The following is a 27,920-nucleotide window of genomic DNA, read 5'->3' as shown; positions in this document are numbered from 1 at the left end:
GTGAGTTTTAAGACGAATGTGATAGTGCGATTGAAACCTTGTGAAGTGGAGCCATGCAACTTGCTTGATACAAAGTGTGTGTTTTTTTTTGCAGCTTAACAGCTTGCATTTTAGTCTTGCTGCTGTTACTGTTGCTGCCAGGCCAGCCCCAGATATAGTTGGGAACCTCTTCACAGAAAACATTTGTATTGATTAAATTACCACAAAATACCATTTAACAAGTCGTTTCTTTAAATCGTGCTCTTTATAGCTCTGAGACGAGGTGACAATTTTTTAAAGAAAATATGTGCAGGAACTAAGATCTAAAGCAATGTGAATGCTTTATACAATGACTCATTAGGTTTCCTTCAGCTTTCTGATGTATATTTTTAGTTCTGACCTGGTACTTATTTTGCATTTTCTAGAATATTTATCACAGCTGAATAGGACAGCATGGCAGTGTGTGTGGGGACCTCCTACCAATGCGTGCTAATTGTGTGGTGTGTGTGACCATTCATTATGGTAGTTGCCACGCTCAGAGTCTTTAACCTTGTCACTTGGCTTGCATTGATGTCTCCAGCGGGTACATGAGCCATGATGTTATATTAGGTGCATTCTGTTCCCTGTGGCAGTGCTCAGTGGAATTGACTCTTATTTACCATTGGATTTAGTACTTTGAGTCGTTGTTGTTAATGTAACAAGTACAGTATTTTATGAAAGTGATCCTCTAAGGGTTGCAGAATGGGGAAAATGTTCAAAAAATCTTTGGGGTCATGTTTATATCGCTGTTAATTTTGATATCTGTCAGTTGGAAAAAGAATATACTTATCAGCAAGAACTCTCCAATTTGACCTGATGTTTGGTTCAGCACCATTGAAAAACGATCATGTAACACAAACATCCTAATTGATTCTCACCATGGTGTGTCAGGCAACGTTGCCAGTTCTGTTACTGAACAGACATTTTACCCCATCGTTCTGGATCTGTTTCAACAAGCTGTCTGTACTTAACCTCCTTGGCATTTGCCTCCTGATGGCTAGATAAAGTGCAACTTTTATTTGGAGTTTGAAAGTGTGTCAGTCACATTGCCCACTTCTGACCGTATTTCACACCCAATACAGCTGAAACCCTTGTCTATGCTTTTGTCACCTCCCCCCTAGACTATTTGCCGGTCTCCCCAGCTCCACCATCAACAAAATCCAATTAATTCAAAATTCCGCTACCTATATACTGACCCGCTCTAAACTCCATACCATCGTCACACCAGTCCTTGCTAGGCTCCACTTGCTACCTTTCACAGAATGGATTGACTTCAAGATTCTCACTCTTGTCTTCAAATCTCTTCAATGCCAGTTATCTAAATGCTAATGTTTATGCCAGCGGAGGTGTGAGGTGTAATTGAAAAATGTCCACTGATTGGATACTGCCCTTCCAGCCATTGTGACTTCTGTGCTGTAGTTGTGGTAGGAACTATAATAATAATAATAATCCTTGCATTTGATATAGCGCTTTTCACGTCGGGAGGACGTCCCAAAGCGCTTCACAGAACACACTGTAAAGTGAATTGACTATATTTGTGGGCGAACGCGGCAGCCAATTGCGCACAGCAATGTCCCACAAACAGTCGTAGATTGAAAATGACCAATTTAATTATTGTTTTTAGTTTTGGAGGGATTATTATTAGGCTCTGTGTGGAGTAAGGAAACTTGCCCAAGGTTTCGCCCTCTGCCTGGAATTGAACTCAGGTCTCTCACTTGCAAAGCGAGTGCTCTAACCACTGAGCTACAGGACTCCACACAATATTGTGCTTATTGCACGGGTTTCAGCGCAGAACATGCATGGGATGATGCAGCATCAATGCGTAGGCTGCATATGATATGCATATCCACTCTGGAACCCACACTGAACTGGCAAACTGCAAAACCAACATCGTGGCAGTACAAAGAAAGGCGACTGTTGATTCCAAGTTTCAAGCGCTCTTTCAGCCTCTGGAGACAGGGAAGGGTTGAGGTACATGTAAACATATTCATATACACGCAGCTCCATATTGTATGCCATGATATTTTTCCCAATGTAGTGGGCGCGGTAAGCGAGTTTGTCACTTCTACCTTTATCTGAGCCGCAAGGTCGATGGTAAAGCTACCAAATAAATAATGTCACTTCCAAGCTGAGGTTCTGTAACTGGTTCTGCTATTTTTGCAGTTCTCGCCTGATATTGCTCCTCAGGTCCATGCTTGTTACCAGGGGAGAATGTTATCCACATGGAAAATTCCCTCTTTATGGAAGAACTGTGGTAAATCAGGAAGTTGGGATTGGCTGGGCTTGTGACCTGCTATTAGAATTTCCATCTTTGAACTTAGCCAGTCTGAGCAATACTCCTGAAAATAGAGGTTATTTTGTGGGGTTACAGCTTGGGCTGGATGGGTGGTGGGGTGCTGTATACAATATGTTATATCTGAGGGCATATAATCCCCCAGTAAAGGCATGGACACTCACTTCCTCCTTCCAGATCCCTCCTGGCCCACAGTTGGCTGGCTGGCCTGCTCCCAAGCCAGTTCCAGTCTTGGCAGCAACACTAATGCAGCCAAGTAAATTTTTCCCTACTGCTCTGCAGCAAAGTGGTCACGCTGTGTATCCTCCTGCCAAACAGTTTTATATGTTTGCGAACATTGAACCCATGGACTTTAGCGAGGTCTACAGAGACCCTTGTCTATGTGGATGACTGCGTCTTCACATTTTCAGTTGTTACAAGGAAAGGCTGTGCATTGCAGTAATCAATAATAATAATCCTTGCATTTCATATAGCGCCTTAGCATGTCATTGAGCCATCTCAAAGCGATTCACAGAATATATTGAAAAGTGGATTGACTATTTTGTGGGCGAATCACGGAAGCCAACAGCAGTGTCCTACAAACAATCTTGGATTGAGTGACCAAATCATTCATTGTTTGGAGGAATTATTACCCCCGAAAAGTGATCCGCCAATTGATTAACAACCACGTTCTGATTTACTGCTAGGTTAAAAAAAGGCGTGTGGAGTAAGGAAACTTGCCTAAGACTTCACCCCACCTGGAATGGAACCCGGGTCTTCTCGCATGTGAGGCGAGAGCGCTAACCACTACGCTACAGGACTCCTATCAAGTTCCTCAAGCATCAGAATAGCTCCATTACGTTTCAAAGTGATTGTGGTTTGTAGGGGATAAATTGAGATACACATTGGAAGAGAGATTAAAAGGTAGAGGCAAAAAGATTTTGGAATAAACGTAATAAAACAAAAATGCAATTTTAACTTTTTTAAACAAAATGATTACAAGATATTTTAAAGTTCACATGAACAGTCAGGTCAAACATCTCTTTAATGTCTCAACCAAAGGACAGAGTGCTTTCAATGATCCAGCGTGCCCCAACTAGAAGGTCAACCTAGACTTGAACTCAAAGTCCCTGAAAGAGAACTTGATCGCATAACCTTTTTATCCTGAGATGAAATTGCTACCCATTGAGCTAGGCTGATGTCCAAGAAACCTTCATTACCCACTTGTAGCAAGTGTGGCTTGTTCTACAACACCAGACCCTATTAGAATAAAAAAAAATCAATAGACTATTTGGCTTATGCACTTCGGGAAAAAAATCTGCTCATTTTAAAGTTGTAATTCTGTGATGATTACACAGGTAACGGAGCGAAAGTGTAGACCCAGTTATAGAGTGCTGCTTAATTATGCTCTTGCCACAATTTTTAAAATTCAGTGACTGTAAGATCATGCAATATAACAATTTGCATTCATACTAGCACCCTTCACACGGGTGCTGTTTTGGGCCACGTAACGGTGGCGTAGTTTGACACTGAACTGGGGAGAAAAATATGGAATATTCTTGTAAATTCCTATCTCTTCCTTTATCTCCCACCGTCAAGAAATCCTTACCAATGTAGACAAATTAGGTTCATGTTGAATAAGAGAGTAGATCTATCAATTAAAAGTTGCAGAATGTCATTGAATGCGTGCCAAATTGACTTTGACACACAATGACACGGGCATGCTTGCAGTCATCTCACAACTTTGGAAAAACTAAATCAGATCCGTAGCAAACCTTTCTCCTGATCTAGTTGGAAGATTAACAAACGCGTGCAACCTACAATAGGTGGAACTTCTGCTTTAACAACGTGTAATTACAGTGTGGGCCGATGAACAGAAGTGAGTAAACCGAGCACAGTATTCATTGTGTTTGCTGTGGGCATTGGTTCAGTGCTGCCTGTCTTCAACTGCTTCCTTTTCTCTCATACTCCAAGAGTATGGAATGAATGCTTTAGACATTGTCAGCAGTTTGTGCTGTGACACACTTCCTGCTGTGAGACATCTCCTTGGCCTCGTATGGAAACATGATTTCAGAGAAATTCACAAAGAAAATATTTACAGCCTATGTCTGACTTGAAGTTTAATTCCTCTTTAGGTAATTTAAAAAAAACGCCTGGTGGAATGGCCTAGTGTGTAAAATATACTGGGGTTGCTTTAAATGTTGCATGTTTGCCATTGGTTTCCATATTTGGTAACGGCCAAACTGTGATGTGCTCACAACAGAAGAATCAAAGTGATAAATCCTCACCGCTGAACACATATAGTCAGGAGCTGGACAGTGCTGCAATCTTATTTTTCTCTCAGGGATTTGAGTGCTGGCATTTTCTTCCAGTCTTATTTGAGCGATTGGCTAGCGCAGTTGGTAGCATTCTTCCTTCAGTGTCAGAAGTTTGGGGGGGTTCAGGCTCCATGTTGGGTCTTTGAACTCGCATAATCTAAGTTGTTGCTCTATTTTAGTGCTTAGGGATGCGCTGCTTTGTTGGAGGTTCTGTCCTTTAGGGAGGGCATTAAATGTCCTGTTTGCCTGTTTAAATGGATATTAAATGGATCCCATGTCACTGTTCGAAAAGAAAAGTGGGTTTCTCCTGTTGTCCAGGTCAACAATCCACCAAAATGAGAGCAACGAGCTCCACATCCAACCTGCCAGTATCGAGGCAGCACTGGAATTATGTTGTGTGTACTTGCACTGAGCATTAGAATTGACCCAAAAAGAGAACAAAATATCAAATCGGAAGACGCGCAATGGGGCAACTTGGAAATGGTGAGGCATTCCCATCAGATTGTATAGAGCTAAATTATTTTCTCTGTGAAATGGGGCCCCATAAAAGGAAGGGAGAGAGAGAGAGAGGAAATGTTGTGTGCCATCAGCTTGTATTACTGTAAGTTCAAGACTGTAACTAACACTGTAATTCCACAGACTATAAACATTGTATTTGAACCTGACTTTTTAAGTATATGGTGCAGGTCTAATTGACAAATTTGAGGAAGCTTTTTCAATACATTCTGCACTATTTCAGTTGAATTTCTTCATACATGCCTTTAAATCTTAATCACATGGGTCATGTCTTAATTAATGCAGAAGTTGGTATAATATGAGACTTAAGTTTCAGTGCTTGGAACAATGATATTGGCCAACCAACAGTTTATCGACTGTACTCTAAAAATAAGAGAGCATTGAAAATAACTGGCCAAGAAAAACAGAATTTTTGTTACGCAAGGCATTGCGCTCGAGGGATAATGTAATTTCACTATTAGAACTGATGAGGTGCTGTTCAGACACCAGTGATTAGTTGTATTTGGAGATGGATATAAACAAAAATCCTTGAATTTGATAAAATGTAGCGCCTTTCACATGGGTGGGTGTCTCAAAACACTCCACGGGATTTACTGTATATAAAGTGGATTGACTGTATATTGCGCCCACGGTATATAAAGTCAATTCACTTTACAATATATCCTGTGAAGCATTTTGAGATGTCTATATCAGATGCAAGGATTATTAGAATTATTATATGTTTTGTAGGCAACAGTGGCAGCCAATTTGTATACAGCAATGTCACACAAAAAGCCATGAAGTTACATCAAGTTGAATATTGCTCCAAAATATACACACCCGGTCTTTTTTTAAAAAAATTACACAGGTGGTTATTAAGTCATTACAACACTGCCATAGGTAGAAGATATTGCCTTTTTAAAAAGTATTTCTACAGTAGCTGAGGTTTGTTGTGTGGTTGCAGATATTTGGAGGGCTTTGCAAATGGATCCTTCCACGGGTACATTATCTTTTGCAGCAATAGATCAGTTCACTGTATTGCACAGTGCTTATTGATAGCGAAGCCTTGACACACCTTAGCTCTGGCAGATGCTGTTTTGTACACAAGACTGGTCAGGTTGGCGGGTTATTGTACCGCAACTGAGCTGTAATAACCTGTTATGACATATCAGTATGGCCAAATCCTCAAATTCAGTCAAGAGAAGTGATGCTTGGCACGGAGTCTGTGTTTTGCTCTTGCTGTAATCGGACAACAGTTTTCAAAGTCGTAATTTGTGCATAAGAGTGTGAATGCAGTGGAAACGCGCTCTAAGGATAGTCTGGAGATTTTTTTTTCCTTTTTCTGCTCCTATTAATGAGGTCACCTCATTGGTGAGGTTGGGGTATTGGTTACTCTTCATTTCAAATGAAAGGGGAGAAAAAATAACTGGAAAAAGTGACCTAAACAGTGAGTTGGCCACATTAATTATCGAGGTGCCTGCACGTTGAGTTATGATTGTAATTGCAACCTCGTTTGGGTTCTCTTTCTTGTAGTGGAAAAAGTGTCAGCCCTGACTACGTTAGTAATATATTCCATGTCAGGACTTTAAACTCATAGACTAGGCTGGTGCTCTTGAGCAGTGCCAGCCGTGTCCTGCATTGTCAGAGATGCTGTCCTTCAGGTGAGCTGTTAAACAGAGGATCCTTCTACCTATTTAGGTGGATGTTGAAGATCTCATGACACCATTTGAAAAGAGAAGGGAGTTTCTTCCCATGTCTTGGCCAACAATCCTCCAGATAAAATTAGTTATTCACATCATGGCTGTTTGTGGGACATTGCTACGCGCAACAAGTAGGCTGCTACGTTCGTCCAAAATGCAGTCACTACATTTTACAGTGAAACCTGTGAAGCACTTTTTGACATTTTGAAACATAGAGTTTGGTTGAGTTTTGCTGTAACTAAACTGATCCTTCTGAGCACTGTCAAACCAAAAGCACCATTAACTGCTGATTTGGTAAGAAATACGGCTAGTAACTGGGAATAGGCATTCTTCCTGTTTGTTCATCTTGTAGTACTAATCTAAGTGGTGACATTCAGGAAGGATAAAGGATGTGTTGCTGGACAAATTCAAACCATCTGCAATATTCAGATTGCATCTCAATAGAGCTGGACAATCGGGGAAGCAAGCAGTGAATGTCAGGTCTGTCATATAAATCGAGTCCAGCATTAGTAAGGGCTTGTTAGTGATAAAAGTTGTCTTTTTTCAATATTAGAAAAATCTTGAAGCCCAAGTTATTTTAAAAAAAAATAATCCTTGCATTTGATATAGTATCTTATCACGTTGTTGAGACATCTCAAAGCGCTTCACAGAATATACTGGGTTCCTACTTACTGCCAGGTAAACAGAGGCATGTGGAGCAAGGAAACTTGCCTAAGGTCCTATTGCTTGCGAGGCGAGTGCTCTCACCAATATGCTATACATGGGCTACAGAACTCCACAATCGGAAATATCTCCTTTCCTACAGCCTTGAAACTTGCAGATGCTAGTACTGCTACATTCTCAGTTTCTAAGGTGGTGCTTTGCTTAAGGAGATCATGTTCTGCGTTGCTGTTTTCTTTTGCTCCTAGCAGTATTTCGCTGGCCTTATCGCTATCTTCTGGAGGTGCAGCAGTGCTTCTGTAGTCCTCAGCCTGAATACATTTTCTTGCTTTGCTGTGGCTTTGATGGACGATGAAATACACTCGCGTTTCCGCTGCATAAGTATTGATTGTTTCTCAAAGACATTTGTTTCTTGGCTGAACTCGGGAGTCTCAATTACAAAGCTAATGATTTTAATTTGAAAAAAAGTTCATGATGTACAGAAGATTGGATTCGGTTGATTTTCCTTCACTAGGATTCATCGTAGATATCATCTCTTTTTGTCCATGAATATCCTGTCCCCTCCCTCTTCTCTCCCTCTGCTGCCCCCACCCTCCCCCAACCCCTTGACAACGTTGACGAAGAGAGGACCAGGTGACTTGCTCCCAGCAACATATTCCTTGTAACTGGTTGCAAGGCAGTTTGCTGTCTTGTTTAAACCTGTTCTCCTTAGGAGCTGGGGTGTAAATTTTGCACGGTCCAGAGCTTTGGGATGTCCTCCCGATGTGAAAGGTGCTACATATAAATGTAAATTTGTTGTTGTTTGTTGAGAAAGTGGCTTTGATGTAGCCATGTAAAGACTTGCAGGCACAAAAGCTTGCTGTATAACTAAGTGAAACAAATAGATTTCTGTCTCTTTCAGGATCCTCCTTCTTTATTCCCGGCAGGTAGACTCACTGCTTTGTTGATCCTACTGTTGGAGACTTTTTTGTTGTCATGTTTGTTTTCCAACGTCATTAACTAGTGGAGTTGCATTTATTTTGCCCCGGCCCTTGAAGCTGTCGATGGCAAACTTGATGCCCTGGAGTGGGTGCAGTGCAGATTCACCAGAAGGTTACAAGGCCTAAAGGGTTAAGTTAAGAGCAGAGACTGCGTAAACTTGGATTGTATTTCCTTGAGTTTAGAAGATTGAGGAGTGATTTAATTGAGGAGTTTAAGATGATAGAGGGATTCGCTAGGGTAGATACAGAGAAGCTATTTCTCTGGTGGGGAATCCAAAACAAGGGGGCAAAGTCTTAAAATCAGAACCAGCCCATTTAAGAGTGAAATCAGGAAGTATTTTTTCACCCAAACGGTGGTCGAAATCTGGAATTCTCTCCCCCAAAAGGCCATGGATGCTGGATCCATCCACACCTTCAAGAGTGAGGTTGATAGATTTTTGGTAGGTCAGGGTATCAAAGGATATGGGGAGAAAGCGGGAAATTGGAATTGAAAGGATTAGTTGAGGTGCAGATCAGCCATGATCTAATTATATGTCGGAACAGGCTCGAAGGGCTGAACCGCCTCCTCCTGTTCCTATGTTGTAAATGGGTTTGAATCTTGTGCCTCTTTATTCTAGAGTAGTTACCCGTTGTTAATAACCACAGAAATCTAAATACTGTAAATTATTCAGTTTTGGGAATTCAAACCTTTTATTTGCAATATGGAATAGATTTCTAGAAACCTTTCTGTTTGGAAGCAGTTGTAGACTCCTTGTTTCTGATTCTGAAAGCTCCCCATTGGAGCTACCTACGCCAATCGCATTATTCTGCTCGTTTCTTCACAGTATTTATTTTTGTCTTCATACCAATTAAATTTTAAATGCTGATGTGGAATCTGCTTCAACAGCTACTTATGCAAAGGTGGTGATAAGAAAGTTTGCAACTAATTCCTAAGTTCACTGAAGTTTGGATGTAGGATAGGTAAGCACCCAGTAAAGTTCCTCCTACACTACTAAAATAAGTACCGCGACCTTAACCTTGAAGAGTGTTCCTGTTTTACCAATGTGAATGTTTCCCTTTTGCACATTGTCATGGAACACAACTCGCTATTTGAAAGCTGTAATGGAGATCAGTTGGCCTGATATAATTGCATTTGACCACTATCGTTCATCTAGTTCGACTAAGAACACCTGTTGCAAATAGAACAAAGCAAAGCCATGGTTTACAATCTAGATTCAGCGAACTGCTAGCATTGCAACAGAAATTAGTTGGTCATACTGTGGTTATCCTTGCTTGTAGATGTTAACAAAAACGTGCATGTGTTGAATTGTACTATAGATTTACTGCTCCAGTAACACCAGCTTTCTTTATGAGCACATTGGTTAGTACTGATGAGTGACTGAAAATAAATAAACTCAGATTACCCGCTTTCGATGGCCTAACGTGGATTCAGGCCAGGTTCGTGTTTAGTTAGTTAAAAATCATTGTATTAATATTGAGATTATTAAAATTACATTAATTTTGCCAAAGGAATTCTACAAACTCTCCTTTTTTGCCCATCCAAAAGAATTTGGGTTCATTTTTTAATGATGTGTATTTGAACTCTTTCCCATATCTACACAATATTTAATATTTTGCTTATTTATCTATGCTGATGTCGACGTCTGCTTGAGGATTAACCCAGGTAATCATCAAGTTACTGATTTACTTTGAAACCTATTATAAAGGTTATTTGAGTTTGTGATGTATGCTAGATCAGGTACCATTGAGCCGAGTTATTTGTATGTAGTTTAGAAATAAAACCTAAGAGCATCATATCAATACTTGATTTTCACTCAGACACAAAGGAGGTGGGGCTGGGGAGGGGTGGGGGGCAGAAGAGGAAAATATATCTACCTGTACTTCTATCGATCATTTCCAAAATATGGTCACTAGACTTTATAGATTGTGACATGCTTTGGGACAGCTTCCCGACTTGAAAGGTGTAATATCAATACATAGGAGGAGTACCCAGAAAAGACATAGTGTATGTCTTCAGATGTGTGCTACTGCAAAAGTAATAAGTGAAAACTGCAGAATGTTAATATTTATAGTGTGCAACACTGCACCCTGAATGTCTGCATTCCACAGATGATGATACAAGTAAACACGTACATGAGCCAGCGTTCTCCATCGAATAATTGCTTATCCCTGCCTAAGTTCTACTTAATAATAATCATAAATAATTATTAATAAAAATGAATTAATAAAGTACAGCGCTTTATCAAGTCGTGAAATGTCTCCAAAAGGCCTCACCAGGATTTATTGTAATGACTGCAATGTGTAGGTCAACACAACACACAAATTATGTGCAACTATGTCGCAACAACAGCATAAAGTGAATGACCAATTTTGTCTGGGGAATTGTTGGCCAATACTGGGAGAAACTCCCTTTTCATTTCAAGTAGTGGGATCTTTAACGTCCGCCTCAACTAGCAGCTAGGACCTCGGTTTAACATTGGTGCAGCTCACCCACAGCATTGGAACCAGTGTCAATTGAGGCTGTTCTTATGTGGGGTTTGAACCTATAACCTTCCGAGTAGAGGGGCGAGAGTAACGCCAACTGAGTTTGACTGACATGATACGAATGTGATGTGGATATAACCTGTCAGCTGATACCGCTAATGAGTGTTTCTGTGTTTTTCCTCCACTGAGGTTCATGCTCTTCTAAAGAACAGTACCTGACAGTGAAGCCGGCTGTTAGGGTGCCTGTGGCAGCTAGCGTAATAAATTGACTTTGTGCCCACTAAAAATTGTAATCCAGTTAACTAACTCTGCAAAGCCAGTACAGCACAACCAGAATGCAGTCTGGTGCACTGAAGTGGCTAAATATAGCATTGTCTGGCTGTCAAATATGATGCGTTTTAGAGACTCAGTGACTAAGACTGTCCAAACTAATTTCAGTTCTTCTCCTGGGAGCTGAACAATCCTTTGAAAAGGAGCCATATAAAGTGTGCAGGGATTTGAGATTACAAGCACATAACCACTACACTTGACAGCAATTATCTGTGAAGCACTTTGAGGTGTTGGGTGACTTTGTAGGCAAATGTAATTTTGTTGTTGTTCAATCTGGAAGTAAAGAGTTCCTCTGATTGTCCAGTTGCTAAAGCCGGGTGTGGAACCAAGACGTGCAGTTCAGATTGCCTTACATTCAATCCATGTCTGTGGATCGTTGTCCGGTCTGAAAAATTTGCTTCATTTCACTTTCGCTGTGTTAGCTATTGAACAGTGCTGGAGAGGAAAGTGAAAGGGGAGCGTATTACCACAGTGCCAGAAATGCCGGTTCTGTTTCTATCATCTATGATTTGCCGATCAAGTGTATTCAAAAATATTTGATTTTTTAAAAAAAGTAACTGTTTATTAAGAATCATTTTAAGGATTTTGGAGAAGGAACAGCAAGGTTTTCTTCAAAGTACGACTATGATTATTATTATAAATTATTATTATTATAATAATTCATGAGCGATTCATACCAGGAGGGTTGTCTCAACGCACTTCACAGGATTCACTGCAAAGTGTGGGCGAGTATTATTTTGTGGGCAAAACTGGCAGTTGATTTGTGCCCAGCAACGTCCCATAAATAGCCTTGAAGCGAATGAACAATTTAATCTGGGGGAGTGGGTTGTTGGCCAGGATTGTGAGTGACATACAATAACATACATGTGCCACTGTGACTGATGTACAACCACAGTTTGTCAGTCCAGGTGATCTGATGAAACGGGGGAGGGGGAAGAATATTCCTCATTTTCAAAGCGAGCAGAAGTAATAGAAAACCGTTGTATTTTTTCTCCTGTCTGGCACTGATGTGATGTAGATGCTACAACCATGAGCATCACTGAATGGCAGTGTGACCAGCAGAGATAGTGGACAGTGGTTTTAACAGTACTGCTGATTTACTATTTTAGTGGATGTTGCTGGCTGAATCATATCCAATGTGGGTTTAGTTATTTTCGACAGCTGACTCAAACACCACACCCACACTTTTTTACCAAAACGTCTTAGAATTATGCTTGTTCAGATTGGAAACATTTAATAGTGGAAATTTGCTTGCTGCCAAATCTGCTCCATTCCTTGCCTATTTGGTCAACTTTGGCTGGTTGTGGAGCATTGCTGTGTGCAAATGAGCTGCAAGAGTCACCAACTAAACAGATACTGCAGTTTTACAGTATATCCTGTGAAGTGCTTTGGGATGTCCCCCTAATGTGAAAGTCGCTATACAAAATGTCAGGATTAAAGGATTATTTAGGATGATCAACTTTGTATGGGCTCTGGGAATATTGATTTGCAATCGTGTACATACAATACGAAATGATAAATACCTTCCTTTCAGTTATTTAATACCCAAGACCAATATGCTCAGTACAAAACAAGTGGTGACTTAATGGCTCAGAACTGAATTACTCTAGAAATTCATATTCTTCCTGTGTGGGTGGTCCCTGTGTGTATTCCATCAAGTGTTCTAAGCCGATTTGAATTCTATCAGGGTGACATCCTGGCTTAGTTGATAGTACTTTCGCCTCTGAGTCAGAAAATTGTGGGTTCAGTCCTCACATCAGGAATTCAGCTCATAGTCTTGGCTGACAATCCAATGCAGTGCTGGGCACCACTGCATTGGTCGAGGTGCTATTATTTGGATGAGATGTTAAACCAAGATTTCACCTGCCTGTTCAGGTGAAATGTTAAAGATCCTGTGAAACTACTTGAAAAGAAAAAAGGAATTTCTCCAGGTGTTATACTTCATAGTTTTTGTGTGACTTTGCTGTGTGCAAATTGACTGCTGGTTATCTTTTAATAATAATAATAATCCTTGCATTTGATATAGCGCTTTTCACGTCGGGAGGACGTCCCAAAGCGCTTCACAGAACACACTGTAAAGTGAATTGACTGTGTATTTGTGGGCGAACGCGGCAGCCAATTGCGCACAGCAGTGTCCCACAAACAGTCGTAGAATGAAAATGACCAATTTATTATTGTTTTGGGTTTTGGAGGGATTATTATTAGGCGTGTGGAGTAAGGAAACTTGCCCAAGGTTTCGCCCTGACCTGCCTGGAATTGAACTCGGGTCTCTCACTTGCAAAGCGAGTGCTCTAACCACTGAGCTACAGGACTCCACTTTTGCAGTAAATCTGGTGAAGTGCTTTGAGACATCCTTCTGATGTGAAAGGTGTTATATTAAATGCAAAGATTATTTATTATTGCATTATTCCTATCTTTGCTTTCTAATTTTCAATTTCAATTGAATTGTGATGGTGCTTCTTTACAAGTAGTTTCTGTCAATAGTAGTACCTAGTCAATAGTACCTCTTGTGAGGTAAACGTGGTAGCTATTTGCACCAGCATCTGTGAAGTGAATGACTAATTAATATGGAGGTTTGTTCGCAGGGCATCAGAAGAAATCGTTAGCATAGTGCCATGGGCTGTTTAATATCCATCTAAGGCAGACAAAACCTCACCTGAAAGTATCATCTGAAAGTTGGCACATCTGATAAAGCAAGACCTTTCTCTCCTTACATTGCATTGTCAGTCTCGGCTGCAAACTCAAGTCCTAAGGTGGGTTTTCAACGCACAACTCACCGGAGGTAAGAATGCTGCCAACTGATCCCAAGTATTTCCAGGCGAAACCTTAGGCAAGTTTCCTTACTCCACACAACACTGTATACAGCCACAGTAAGTAGGAACCTGGTCTTAGGTCATTGAAGGATTGCTTTACAGGAGTAATAATCCCAGCAAAGAAAAAAAATATGGTCACTCAATCCACGACTTTTGTGAGACACTGCTGTGCACAATTGGCTGCTGCGTTTCACCCACAAAATACAGTCAATCCACTTTACATTATATTCTGTGAAGAGCTTTGAGATATCTCAATGACATGATAAGGAGTTATATTAAATGCAAGGATTACTCATAATATCAATGACCCACAAACAACAAAGATTATTATATTATTGACGGGAGCCTTGAAGCAGTTTGTCTGCCATCTTTGCTACGAGAGATGTGTAGCCCTGTCAGATTAAGGGAAAACAGGGAATCTAAATTACGTAAAATCTTTGAGTGATTTGTTTGAACTTTTCAATGAATTTGGGTTAGAACTTCAAAGTAATTCCTTTTCAATTTAAAGTCGGAAATAGACATTTATTATTGTTGGAATTTAAAGTTAATTTTAGATAGAATCATAAAGACTTTTCACATTCTTTGAATTGACTTCACTTCAAGGACGCGATGGATGGGTTTGGGAACTGACCAAATTCAAGTGCGTCCTCAATTCATTTGGCGATTACTTCTCAATTAACTATCACAGGCACTCATGGAGCATTTGCTTGCATCAAATTGTGATTTTGTTTTTGGCATGTTGTAAGAATTTGAGACTGGGAATTGAGGTTTTGTGTCAATAGATTGCTTTGACTGATTTTTTACTTGCATTAAACAAACAACTTCACATTGAAGTTGGGAGCAGAGATTATTGTATTGAGAAACCAACACTGGAGAGCCACTGCCTATTATGAAGGATTTCAGTAAGGCTGTATAAAGCATTACCAAGGTTGAAAAGAGTAGGAGGACCACATGAATTAAAATGTGATTGGTGACTCCAAGCTGGAATGGAAGATACCCTTTCTGGGGAAAGATCTGTAAAATTCTCCAGTTATATTCTTAAAGCAGTCCCTAGTTGCAGATATTAGAAGAATTTGCAGGATTGGACAAGTCCTTGAACACTAAGCCAGCTTGCAGTGACTGTACTTGGATTTGGGTTGTTGCTCACCAGTCTCCCTATTCACTGTAGAAGACTGGGTTTTAATTGGATCTTGGAAGCATTGTTATTAATATGCACTCAACATATGGATATTATATCACTAATTTTCCAGCAGTGTCCATATGAGATGCAGCTGCTTTTCCATTTAAAAAAAAATATGAATTACATGAATCAGTGTAGATTACCTAATGAGTTGGCATTTTATAGACCAGTGCAGCCCGGTATACAAGCTTGTTTGTTTGGTTGGCTGGTTGTCTAATCCAGCACCTTGGGACATTGTCCTGACGTGAAAGGTGCTATACAAATATAACTTGTTGTTTTTGTAGTTCAATGTTGCTGGCCAGTATGAATTGGGGATTCAGAGGAACTAATGCAGGGAAATAATGGAATTTTTAAATTGAGAAACATAAAATTCTAAAACTCTGAGTGGCACAGGGTAATTGGCTGAATGCACAAAGACCGATGTTAACACATAGACAAGAAGGAAACATCGTTAACTAGTCAGATAGAAGTCAAATGACTCTATGCATAGCTCTGTAATTGTGAGATTTTAGTACAATCTTGATTACACTGAAGAGATAGACGGTGCTGCTTTGAATCGAAGAAGTAATGTAATTTCTCGACTGTAGCTTTTGGTAGTAATACGTCATTTGATATTGGGTTGCAGTATTGGGTGATGGTTGCAATGGTTGAAGCATTGTCTAGCTGTGTTAAACAGTATAGCTTGTCTATTGGAAGCAATTCCAATTTAATTCCTAATGAACTGTGATTTTTAATAATAATAATATTTTTAAAGCATATTGAAACATTTTTCTTAGCAAATGCAGCATTTGTATTACTGCCACGAAGGATGATTCCCTTTAAGCAGCACCAATAAATGTAAATTGTTATCATTGGTTGCTGCATGTTTCGGGTAATGTTGGAAAAACGTTATTCAAAACTGTGTATGAATGAATTGCTTCCTGACATTGGAGAAGAAACTATATAATTCATCTACTCCGAGAATAGCATCACTATTTCCCATCATTTACTTGCTCACCAGCTGGCTGGCCATTGATACTAATGAATTGGGACATTTTATTATGAATGCACATTAATAAATTGGCTTCATTTTCCATTAAAACAAGTTAATGGCACAGTTCACTGCATGCAGTTGTGCTTCAGTGAGAGTAATTAACAAGTGGAACAGGTTTCCTGCAAGTGTAGTTGGAGCCAGGATGTGGATGTAACACTCACTTTACAGTGAATTTGCCCACAACACTTTACAATAAAAGTCCTGTGCAGCACTTTCATACTGTTGACAATGTGAGAAGGCGCTATGTTAAATGCACGTATTATTGTATTATTCTACAACAATACAAAGCTCCCGGGCATCTTTGCTTGACATTGTGTGATGGTTGTTTTCTTTCTCACCGATCTGGCATGGGAGAAGGGTCACTGGAATGGGAGAGGAAGATATTTCTGAATGAGGGATTGTCAAATGCTGTGATTAAACTCAACATGCATGGTATGGCACAACCCCATTATAATGGGGTGTTCTGGGTCCACAAGCTCATATGCTTGCATTAAATTGAAGCATAAAAGATGAGCTGCAGAGTTCAAAGGAGACCTGTGATGTAAACTAACTTGCGTTCCAGCAAAGCACTTAATAACGGGGTCACCCTGTCTCAGTAGATAGTGCTACTGAAATAGCAAGCAAGGCCCATTTTCTGTAGAGTTTCCACCATAAATATGTCTGTTAATGCAGATGCTGCCAGATCATCTTGATTCAACTCATCCACGTTCACCACGAGTTACTGAAGCCTTGTCAGCTTTACAGCTAAAAGTGTTGCCTGATGACAAATTGTTCCAATGCATCTCCACCCATATTTTTTAAAAAGAACCAGCCTGCGGTAAAGAGACACTTGATTTGTTTCAACCTGAATTGACGGCAGCTGCATTTAAATTTGTGAATTTTACATCTTTAGTCTGTTAACGCAATATTAATACTCCTGTGGGTGGTAGGTAGTAATGTAGTGTATTGGATAGAGCACTCATCTCGCAAGCGAGAGAACCTGAGTTTGATTCCTGCGAAGGGCTAAGCCTTAGACAAATTTCCTTACTCCATACATCTCTTTACCTAGCAGTAAATAGGAACCCTGTTGTGAGTCGAATAGCTGATCACTTTCCGGGGGTAATAATCCTTAAAAAAATAGTAATTTGGTCACTCAATCCATGACTGTTAGTGGGACACTGCTGTGTGCTATTGCCTGCCATGCTTCGCCCATAAAAGTTTACAGTCAATTCACTTTATAATATGTTTTGTGAAGCGCTTTGAGACGTCTCGACAATGTGATAAGGTACTTTATGACATGCAAAGATTATTATATAGTACACGCAGTGCCCAGAGGCTGTGTCCCAAATTGGGGGCATAACGAATGGTGCAGATGATTTTAATCACATGGTTGTACTCTCTGTGCCTTCAGTTTTCTAAGTTATTAAAGTTAGAAGCCTCTTGGGAAGGAAGAGGAAAGACGATCCAGGGTGTGTTTATTTTGTGTCCTAACCAGTCTCGTCAGTTCAGTTAACAGGAAAGTGACTTGTTCTATGACAAATCGTCTAAGGAATTGGACCGAGGAGGGATTTTGCAAGCTATGACCATTGATTCGTGCTATTTGTGAGCAATGGTTACATTGGTAATGGAATTTTCTTTTTCAATTCTGCAGTTTGTAACGACCTCCCCCAACTGACAGCATGGTTGTTTCTGAAAACTGGAAATGTGGTGCAGAGTTGTAGTTATGTGCTGGATCTTTAATGCCAGCCTCGGGAAAAAAACAGCCGTTGCCATGTGGGCCCCAGGATTTCTCAGGACAGTAGAATTACCATAATTATTTGTTTATTGCTTGGTGTTTGAACCATGGCTTATTTAGTACAATGTCATCCAGTGTTGGCTCTCATATAATTCCTTTTTTTAACAAAATAATAATTTGGTCACTCGATCCACCACTGCTTGTGGGACGCTACTGTGCGCAATTAGTTACCACGTTTCGCCCACAAAATATACAGTCAATTCACTTTACAATATATTCTGTGAAGCGCTTTGAGACGCCTCGAAGACATGATGAGATGCTATATCAAATGCAAGGATTATTATAATATTAATAAATATTAATAATCCTTGCATTTGATATAGCGCCTTTCACGTCTTCTATACGTCTCAAAGCGCTTCATAGAATATATTATAAAGTGAATTGACTATATTTGTGCGCAAAACGTGGCAGCCAATTGTGCAACACAGTGTCCTACAAACAGTCGTGGATTGAAGTGACCAATTTTATTATTTTTCTTTTCTTGAGGGATTATTATCAGGGCGTGTGGAGTAAGGAAACTTGGCCAACGTTTTGCTCTGCTGGGAATCGAACCCAGGTCTCTCTAATCACTGAGCTATGGGACTCATCATTATTATATTCTGAGTGTAAAGCACTATTGATCATAATTGCAACCGGGTAGCTTTCCAGTACAAAGTATGGCTATGATTTCCGGTTATTTACCAAAGCGAGGACAACCCTACCCATTGGGACTTGAACTTGCTCCCAATTAACAATATCTTGAATTACTACTAATGAGCCTGGCATACCTTGAAGCAGTGTATCCCTCCCTCGGAAGTGTTCATTCCATAGATGGTCTTAATGGATTGTAATGTACTGACATTACTCTATATGAACAGCTGTAGGGCATGTCGTATCTGAAATGAAGGCCATAAAATACAATATTTATCCCATCCTGTGACTTTTATGTACTGTGTAAAATAATGTTTTAATGAAAATTTAGTTGATGCCTGTGACCTCAGTTGGGTTATTAGAGGAAGGGCTGAGCAGAGGCACAGTGTTTCACTGGGAATCTTGCTCATACAATTCCAGTATTAGGACTTGGCTCAAACAACACTGTCAAAGGACTGGGAGAGCTGTCCGTCCAACTTCACGGCAGTCTCCAGGACAGCACGAGTGAAATCACAAACACAATCTTAAGTAACTAAACCAAATTGCTTTTGAATGTCAAGCTCCTTTTGTAACAATACATTAATTGTGGTCATTACTAAAATCACGGTGAGCTGCGTTTTTAAAACTGAATGTTTTTGACCATTTTTACAGAAGCTGATGCTAAAATTGGAAAAGTAGGGAAGTATTTTTAAAAAAAACAGAAGTTAATGCTTCTGCTTTCCTGCAGTTTGTGCTGACATTCCAGCATTTCAGCCTATGCCCTACTTTCACATCATCTGTTTCCTATCCCTGTTACTCTTCTCTGCCATTCTGAGACTGGGAGCTTCTAAGCATAACATGGGTTTCCTCAATAGCTCAGTGAACATTTCCAGTGAAGAGCTGATCATTCAGGCTAGGAAAGAACTTGTGTCTGTGCTGAGTTAGTGAAATTTAACTCAGGAATTGTTAAAAAGGCCTGCAATTTGCTCAGTATCCTGGGTTTCGGGGGACAATCGGTTTGGATTTTCTCCGTGTTTTGGACGCGCAGAATGTTGATTTTCTGTAAGCATGGACAAAGAGGAAGGTTTTCAGGCGAGACTTGGAAAAGGGGAGAGGGGGGACAAGGCGGAGGGATTGAGGGAGGGAGAAGTAGAGAAACTTAAAATTTAGAGACCAAATAGATGTCCAACTCTAGCTTAAAAATTGATTGTCGCCAGGCAATTCTTACCAATTAACTTGTATTTGCAGTGGAGTTTCCTTTGTGGTTTCTTCTGATGGTGTTGCTGAACTGCAGTTGTACCTCAGAGGTGCTGTTCATTTCTGGCAAGTGTGGTTACTTGTTTATGCTAGTGCTATATAAAGGTATATGAAGGGGCTTCAGTTGTGGTTACAAGAAGATTACAAACAACTTTGCACTGCATCAGTTTCCTCTAGTTCCCACTTAATTTAATTTCCCTCCAAAAATTCCAAATTTTTTTTGAAGCACTGTAAAATTTCTCAAGTGCAAAATTGCACTTCATAATAAAGGCCCTGAACATCCAGAACTTGAACCTTTCATCATATTTATTGATCAAAGGGGTCGAAATATATATATTTAAAAAAAAGATATTTTATTATTTTGCTGAATGATGCGTTTATAATAAACTAGTTTAAATAAATTTAAATCTGGCAAAGATAAATTTGTACAACTACCCAGGCCATTTGGAGAGAAGGGGATGGTGGGTTTGGGATGGTGACCTTTTTGAGGTTATTATGTTATGAAAAGTGAAACACAGTAGCCATGCAGATACACACCTTACACTAGCGTTTGATAGATGTCCCAAGACCTTTCTTTACTGGGGCAGGAGGAGAGAGAGAGGGTGGAGCAGGTGGGTTACACTTCACTAACACAGTCTGTGGAAGATTGATTTTTCTGTAATTGTCCCAATGTTGACTCCTAAGCCCTGTTGTAAATTTAAGCAGTAATTGTAAGGGTGGATTGATGTGATTGTAATGTGAACCGGTTAACTGTGGCAGAAAGTGCAGAGCCTGAACCAATCTTTTCTTTCGTTGTTTTTGAAGGAGTCTAGTGTGCTTTTGTTTTAGTCAGTTCAGAGAGCTTTAACTATTATAATATAATGCTAATAATATAATAATCCTTGCATTTGATATACTGTAAAGTGGACAAAAAGCAAGGTACTGCAGATGATGGTAATGATCCCTTAAAAGAAATTTGGTCACTCAATCCATAACTGCTTGTGGGACATTGCTGTCCGCAATTGGCTGCCGTATTTCATCCACAGTCAATTTACAAGTCATATTCTGTGGAGTGCTTTGAGACGTCTCAAAAGCGTAATAAGGCGCTATATCAAATGCAAGGATTATTATTATTACATTATAAAACATGTGTGATGCACCAGGCAGCAGTTCAGCTTCAGCACACAGTAAACAAAGGCATGTGGAATATGGAAACTTGCCCAAAGTTTCGCCCTGCTGGGAATCAAACCCAGGTCTCTCGCTTGTGAGGCGAGTGCTCTAACCACTGAGCTACAGGACAGATGTCTGTTGTTTAGGTGAGAATAACTCTCTATATAGTATTTTTATTTGCAATACTACTTGCTGTGGTGTCCCCAGGCCACACGCAAGCTGCAGTTGGGAGGACACAAGGGCAATTTCATGCCCCCCCCCTCCTTCCTGTAAAGCTGGCAGGTAGTTGCCCTTCCTGCACCCAAAGAGAGATGTTCAGCCCTGCTCAACATCAGTACTGTATAGCTGAGGTTGTCGAATGAGGTTGGGGGCTCAGCAGATTGGGTCATCTTCGATTGTGGGGGATGTGCATTTTCTCAGGAAACCTGTTTTTTTTTGAGAAAATGATTGCTGGTCTTAGAACTATGCCTCAGTAAAGCACAACAAACAGAGGAAGCAACTAAATGTGCAGGGCTGCCTGCTTTATCCACGGTAAATGTCGCTCGTGCTCTGGAGTAGTGTGGAAGTAGGAAAGGCAGCAATCCTTTACTTCACGTTCAGAAGTTCCTTTATTACCTCTTATTAGTTGTCAAACTACTTACTATTGTTCTGCTTTTAAGAGATTAGGATTTAGTAAAAGACCTGAAGAGGGAGAGCAAAAGTAGGAGAATCCAATATAATATGAATTACAATACAAATTTACATTGATATAATAATAATAATAATAATCCTTGCATTTGATATAGCGCTTTTCACGTCGGGAGGACGTCCCAAAGCGCTTCACAGAACACTGTAAAGTGAATTGACTGTATATTTGTGGGCGAATGCGGCAGCCATTTGCGCACAGCAATGTCCCACAAACAGTCGTAGATTGAAAATGACCAATTTATTATTGTTTTTGGTTTTGGAGGGATTATTATTAGGCTCTGTGTGGAGTAAGGAAACTTGCCCAAGGTTTCGCCCTGCCTGGAATTGAACTCAGGTCTCTCGCTTGCAAAGCGAGTGCTCTAACCATTGAGCTACAGGACTCCAAAGTGTCTTAATGTCGAAATTTTGTCCCAGGGTGCTTTAACCTGGTAGAAGGTTGACAATAATCTGTAGAGGATACGATTAGAGGGATGAGGGGCATGAACCCTTGCTGTTTTTTAACCCCCTCCTGAATCGTGGAGAGGCTGGGGCCAATTCCACCTCCCACACACAGCTTCGACTAAGAACAGCAAACTCAGCATATTTGTTCGAACTAGTGAGCTCCAAATCTGTAAGTTGCAGTTCCATCCACCATTGGGATGTATCCCCGCACCCAACACTTCTATAACTTAACCAGAGCAGGTCTTCATCATTTTCTTTTTGGCATCCCTCACTATTTTCGTTGACCACACGTTCAAGCTGTGCAGTGTAGAATTTTGCTAGCTTGGGAGTGAGAGAGAGAGAGAATTTTTGCTGGCTTGGGGGAAGAGGGAGAGAAAGAATGAGAAGAGGTACATAGTGATGTCTGATGAGGATGGGAATGAATTCTGCTGGGATGCTCTGAAAAGATACTCAGTGTTGATCTCTGCCTAGACTCTCGTATGAAGAATAGGCTTTTGGGGTAAAGTACTGGAGGCTGCTGGCATCCATGAAACCATATCCCAATTGAAACTGTAGCCTTCAGTGGGAAGCAGGGAGAGAGCTAATATTTACAGAATGCATTTCATAGAAAATCCTGTGAGGCGCTTTGATATATCCTCCCGACCTGAAAAGCACTATATATCAAATGCAAAGGATCTTTTATATCAGGGTAAATGTGGGAAAATTGAAAACCTAGCCTCCATCTAAGGATGGTCTTAAAATGTGCAAGAATAGTATCCCTCCTTATTCCCTCCCTCTTGAATGGATGAAAAACTCTTTTGCGCTCGGCTAGCCACCAGAAAGGAAATTTAAATTGTTCAGTCAATAAACATAGGGGATCGTGCAGGTCATGGCAAACTATTTAAAACATGAGCTCCAGGATCTGCGATCCACATGGCTTCTGTTGGTCCGGTCTTGTCAAAACAGCAGCACTTTCAAAAGATTATTTTTTCTAAAACAGTTTAGAAAATAAGACTTGTATCCAAAAATGCTGCTTCCTGCTGATAGATTTCAATTTGTTCACAAGAGAAATTCAAAGGGGAGAAAAGGCCCTTTGGCTCATTTGATTCTAAACCTTCAACTTAGCTGAGGATTGTTAGCTGGGAGAGGCAGTTGTCACAGGATCTTTAGCCTCTGCCTGAACAGATAGTTAGGACCTCCATTTAAGGATCGAGAAAGGCAGTTCCAATAATGCATTTAATAATCCTTGCATTTGATATAGCGCTTTATCATGTCGTTGAGAAGTCTCAAAGGGCTTCACAGGATATACTGTAAAGTGAATTGACTGTATATTTTGTGTGAACTGCGGCAGCCATGGAGTGAGTGACAATTTTATTTTGGGGGATTATTGACCAGGACACCGGGAGAAACAACCTTCTCTTTTTGAATAATGCCAGGGGATCTTCAACATCCCTTTCACATTGAGAGGACGTCCGAAGGTGCTGGACAGTGAACAGCATTTCAAAGCCTATCTCAAGACCCTCTTCACCTGTGCCTTTGGTCACCCTCCAGCCCCCCCTAATCCCAACCCCCAGCTTGGGTCCAAATCCGTAACAGTCCAGCACCTTGGGACGTCCTCCCGATATGAAAGGCGCTATACAAATATAATTTATTGTTGTTGCCTCCACTGACACGCCTTTTTTCCCCCTCCTCACCCACTCATTTGAATAGTAATCTGAACTGTGAGTTCAATCCAGACATGATGCTCATCGTCAACCTTTTCAGTGCAGGATATATAAAGGTTATGCTGTTTGTAACCAGAGAAATATAACTTGATATCACTGCAGTTCAGATTGAGCAGTACATTAGTGACACAGCTCAAGACCCGCAATTGACAGTAGAAGTCTGCTGACAACTGTGGCAGCCAGTGATGACAACAAAAAAAACACTTGCTGAAAGCCAATCCCATCTTGTGTAACTCAGAGCAAGATATAAGGCGGCAGTTAGTATCCTTCAGGGACGTTGTGGTGTTCAGATTAAAACGCATTCAAGTTTCACTCTCCCGAATGTATGCCTTCGCAACACTTCATATTTCTGCCTGTATTTCGGAAGCTTGTGCATTTCGCTCACAAAATGTACATTCAATTCACTTTACAGTAAATTCTGTGTAGCGCTTTGAGACATCTCAATACAAATACATCAAATACAAATGTTATTATTATTATATACATCTTTAGACTTCAACCAAACACCTCATCGATTAAAGTTGCTTTTTTAAATCCTTTTAAATCCTAGTCCTGTAGCTCAGTGGTTAGAGCACTCGCTTTGCAAGCGAGAGACCTGAGTTCAATTCCAGGCAGGGCGAAACGTTAGGCAAGTTTCCTTACTCCACACAGAGCCTAATAATAATCCCTCCAAAAAACAAAAATAATAATAAATTGGTCATTTTCATTCTACGACTGTTTGTGGGACATTGCTGTGCGCAATTGGCTCCCGCGTTCGCCCACAAATATACAGTCAATTCACTTTACAGTGTGTTCTGTGAAGCGCTTTGGGATGTCCTCCTGACATGAAAAGCGCTATATCAAATGCAAGGATTATTATTATTATTATAGTTGCATAAGCAACAGGAAGCTTGTTAGATAGTATTTGCAATGGCAAGCTGCCCGGTTTAAATTGGTTAAACTCCCAGCAGTGCCCACAGTGAACACTCTGGATATCACCCAAACCTTGGCTCTCACCAACCTGTGCCTCCCACTTTCTAAGGTCAGGTAAGCAATGTCCGTCCGTCTGTCCGTCCCTTGGTGGTGGGGAGGAGAAGGAGGAGGAAGGGAAGATTGTGCATGTTCTATTCTAGACTGTAGAATCGAGTCCTGTAGCTCAATGGTTTGCGAGTACTCGCCTCGCAAACAAGAGACCTGGATTTGATTCCTGGGCAGGGAGAAACATTAGGAAAGTTTCCTTTGTCTACATACTTCTGTTTACCTAGCAGTAAAGTAGGAACCCAGTTGTTAATCGATTGGCGGATCCCTTTTCCGGGGGTAATAATCCCGTTTTAAAAAATTGGTCACTCAATGATAGCTGTTTGGGGTCGCTGTTGTGCACAATTGGATGTTTCGCCCACAAAATATACAGTCAATTAACTTTATAGCGTGTTCTGTGAAGCGCTTTGACAAACTGAAATTTCCTTGAATGTGCAGAGCTCTTTGTCGGGTTTCAATGCTTTTTGGCAAAGTGATGGTTTTCCTGCTGTGTCAGACAGACACCTGGCTGACCCATATCCTTTTTGTACTGTAATCAGAGACTCTGAAAATGTAGGTTGAGTACACCCCCCTCCCCCCCACCCCGCACGTCCATTTGTTTAATGTTTCCTTCAATCGAGAGGATGAAGTGGTTTTATTTGTAACTCAGTACTGTAACTAATTGAATCAGTAAACTGAGATCCCTCCTATCTATCCAGTGGAGTCCTGTAGTTCAGTGATTAGAGCAGTCGCTTTGCAAGTGAGAGACCTGAGTTCAATTCCAGGCAGAGGGCGAAACCTTGGGCAAGTTTCCTTACTCCACACTCCTAATAATAATCCCTCCAAAAAAACAAAACAATAAAAAATTGGTCATTTTCAATCCATGACTGTTTGTGGGACACTGCTGTGCGCAATTGGCTGCCGCGTTCGCCCATAAATATACAGTTAATTCACTTTACAGTATATTCTGTGAAGCGCTTTGGGACGTCTAGAAGACGTGAAAAGCGCTATATCAAATGCAAGGATTATTATTATTATCCAGGTTGGAGGAGGGGAGGGAAGGAGGTGAATTTTCCAGCTCGGTCAGAAATTCACCTAATAGTGGTTTGTGGGACTGCGCTGAGTGCAAAATGAATGCAAATGACCAGCTCCACACCACAATTCATGTAAAGCTCTCTGATGTTTGGGTGTGATAAGAGGACTATAAAAGTGCAACTTTCGTCTTTGTGTGTTTATCTTTGTTACTGCAGATAGGAGCCAGACTCAACTTGTTGCGCAGTTTAACTATCATTTGATTGTAAATAGGATTCTCTTCCCATCCAACAAACATTGGAACGTTTATCCCTGTCGCGCAACAGCAGCACTGTTACTTTTTGATATTGCTGCTTGTCATCCTGAGGTTAGGGGCAGGAAGTCTGCCATGTTTGTCAGTGTCTTATACTGTATCACTCGGTTGCAAGCAAACCCAGGAAGAATGCAACCGAGTGATACAATATGTGCCTCGTAACACATCTGTGATGCCTTTCTTTCCAATATGTGCATATCAAAGTTTCTAAATGCTCACTCTCACTCAAGTCGGGGAGCTGTCTGGAGATGATCACCATTCAGTCTTTTGTGCTGAAGATGTGTTTTAAATAGCGATAGTACGTTGATGCTCAGTGTCTGAATCCCCGTCCCCACATGAGGGCTAATTTTTGTCTGATCTAAATGCAGTGTAAATTTTCTGAGTAAACAATTCCTTTTGATTCACAGATAGAAGAAGCAAGGGAAGCAGAAAGTACAATCTGCATTGGTAGTCAGCGAACACGTCAGTGTTTTCAGAGTGTGGTCAAAGGTTTAGCAGCAAGTCCTGTAGAGATAAGGTGGGTGGTAGGTATGTCTGTGTTTACGTTATAGACATTTCAACAGCCACTGCAATAGCTGGTTACCATCCACGGTTCCATTTTAAAGGGGCACTGACTGTTTTTAAGAAGTGGCACTTTTGTTGGGAAACAGCATGTGTTAATTCACGGCGACCGAGTTGTGGAACTGGAATTATCTGGAGTTTGTTTCCGTTCAAAGTGCTGGTAAGCCCAATGGCTGCCTTTCTCTGCTGTAAAATCAAGGATTGTGGAGTCCCATAGTGTCGTGGTTTGCTTGCTTGTCTCGGGTTCGATTGCTAGGCGGGGCAAAACCTTAGGCGGGTTTCCTTACTCTACGCGCCTCTGTTTACCCAAGCAGTAAGTAGGAACCTGGTTATTTGTCGATTGGCGGATCGCTTTCCCGGGGGTAATAATCCCTCCAAAAAAAATCTAGCCCTGTATGAATTTCAAAAATTTAACTGGTTTGTGAAGTCAGTGCTTGTTTTAAAGGTAGATTATTTTCTGCCGTTTTTACACATCTGGAAGAACTTGACAGCCCCACATCTTGAAACTGCTTTGAAGCACGTCAGGAATCTTTATTAGTGTAGTGACGTGTTCTTGTAGACAGACACAGCAGTCGTTCACATCAGCAGTGTCCCACAAATTGGGAGTGAAATGAAGTTGAAGCTACACAATTAAACGTGGAGTGAGAAAGGGAGGACAAAAAGTGAATGAATGGGTGCATGTCACCAATCCTTTCAGGTTTATACTTTCAGGTTTTAGTTTCTATTATGTCAAACTTGCATAGAATACAAACTCTTGAACAGGACTTGGGGCAGATGTATGACCTAGGTGATTATACGATTTATACAGATCAGACTTGTGCGAGTTTTACACTTTATTCACGGTGCCCAAACTGAATGCTAGTTGTTCCATGAAGCTGACCCAGGAATTAAAATCTATAAGCCCTAATTTTTTTTTAAAAAGTGGATTTTTAAAAAAAAGACAGCAGTTCCCTTGTTTCGTGAAGCTACTGTGAAATTCTTAAGGTACATCTGCGAGTTCAAACTATATGTTTAGATACATCACGTTGTTAGAACGAACATACAGAGTAAATGTTGCCGACCATATTTCCTTCCTTTTCTGACTAGTAGGAGTTTCAGCTGACTGGGGTCTTCTG

The 27,920-nt window shown here is 40.6% G+C and overlaps 1 protein-coding gene and 1 non-coding gene across 2 annotated transcripts in view; one reads left to right on the top strand and one right to left on the bottom strand.

Annotated features, from left to right (window-relative positions):
- The window catches only part of tln1 (talin 1), a 157,620-nt gene that overhangs the window by 12,160 nt on the left and 117,540 nt on the right, over positions 1-27,920 (top strand). The window lies entirely within an intron of this gene.
- trnav-cac lies at positions 21,131-21,202 on the bottom strand. The gene has a single exon. It is a non-coding gene; the product is annotated as a tRNA-Val (tRNA).

Source organism: Callorhinchus milii, unplaced genomic scaffold, assembly GCF_018977255.1.
Source record: "Callorhinchus milii isolate IMCB2004 unplaced genomic scaffold, IMCB_Cmil_1.0 Scaffold1, whole genome shotgun sequence".
Taxonomy (NCBI): domain Eukaryota; kingdom Metazoa; phylum Chordata; class Chondrichthyes; order Chimaeriformes; family Callorhinchidae; genus Callorhinchus; species Callorhinchus milii.
Note: the sequence above shows the minus strand (reverse complement) of the source record. Positions and strands in the feature narration are given on the sequence as shown.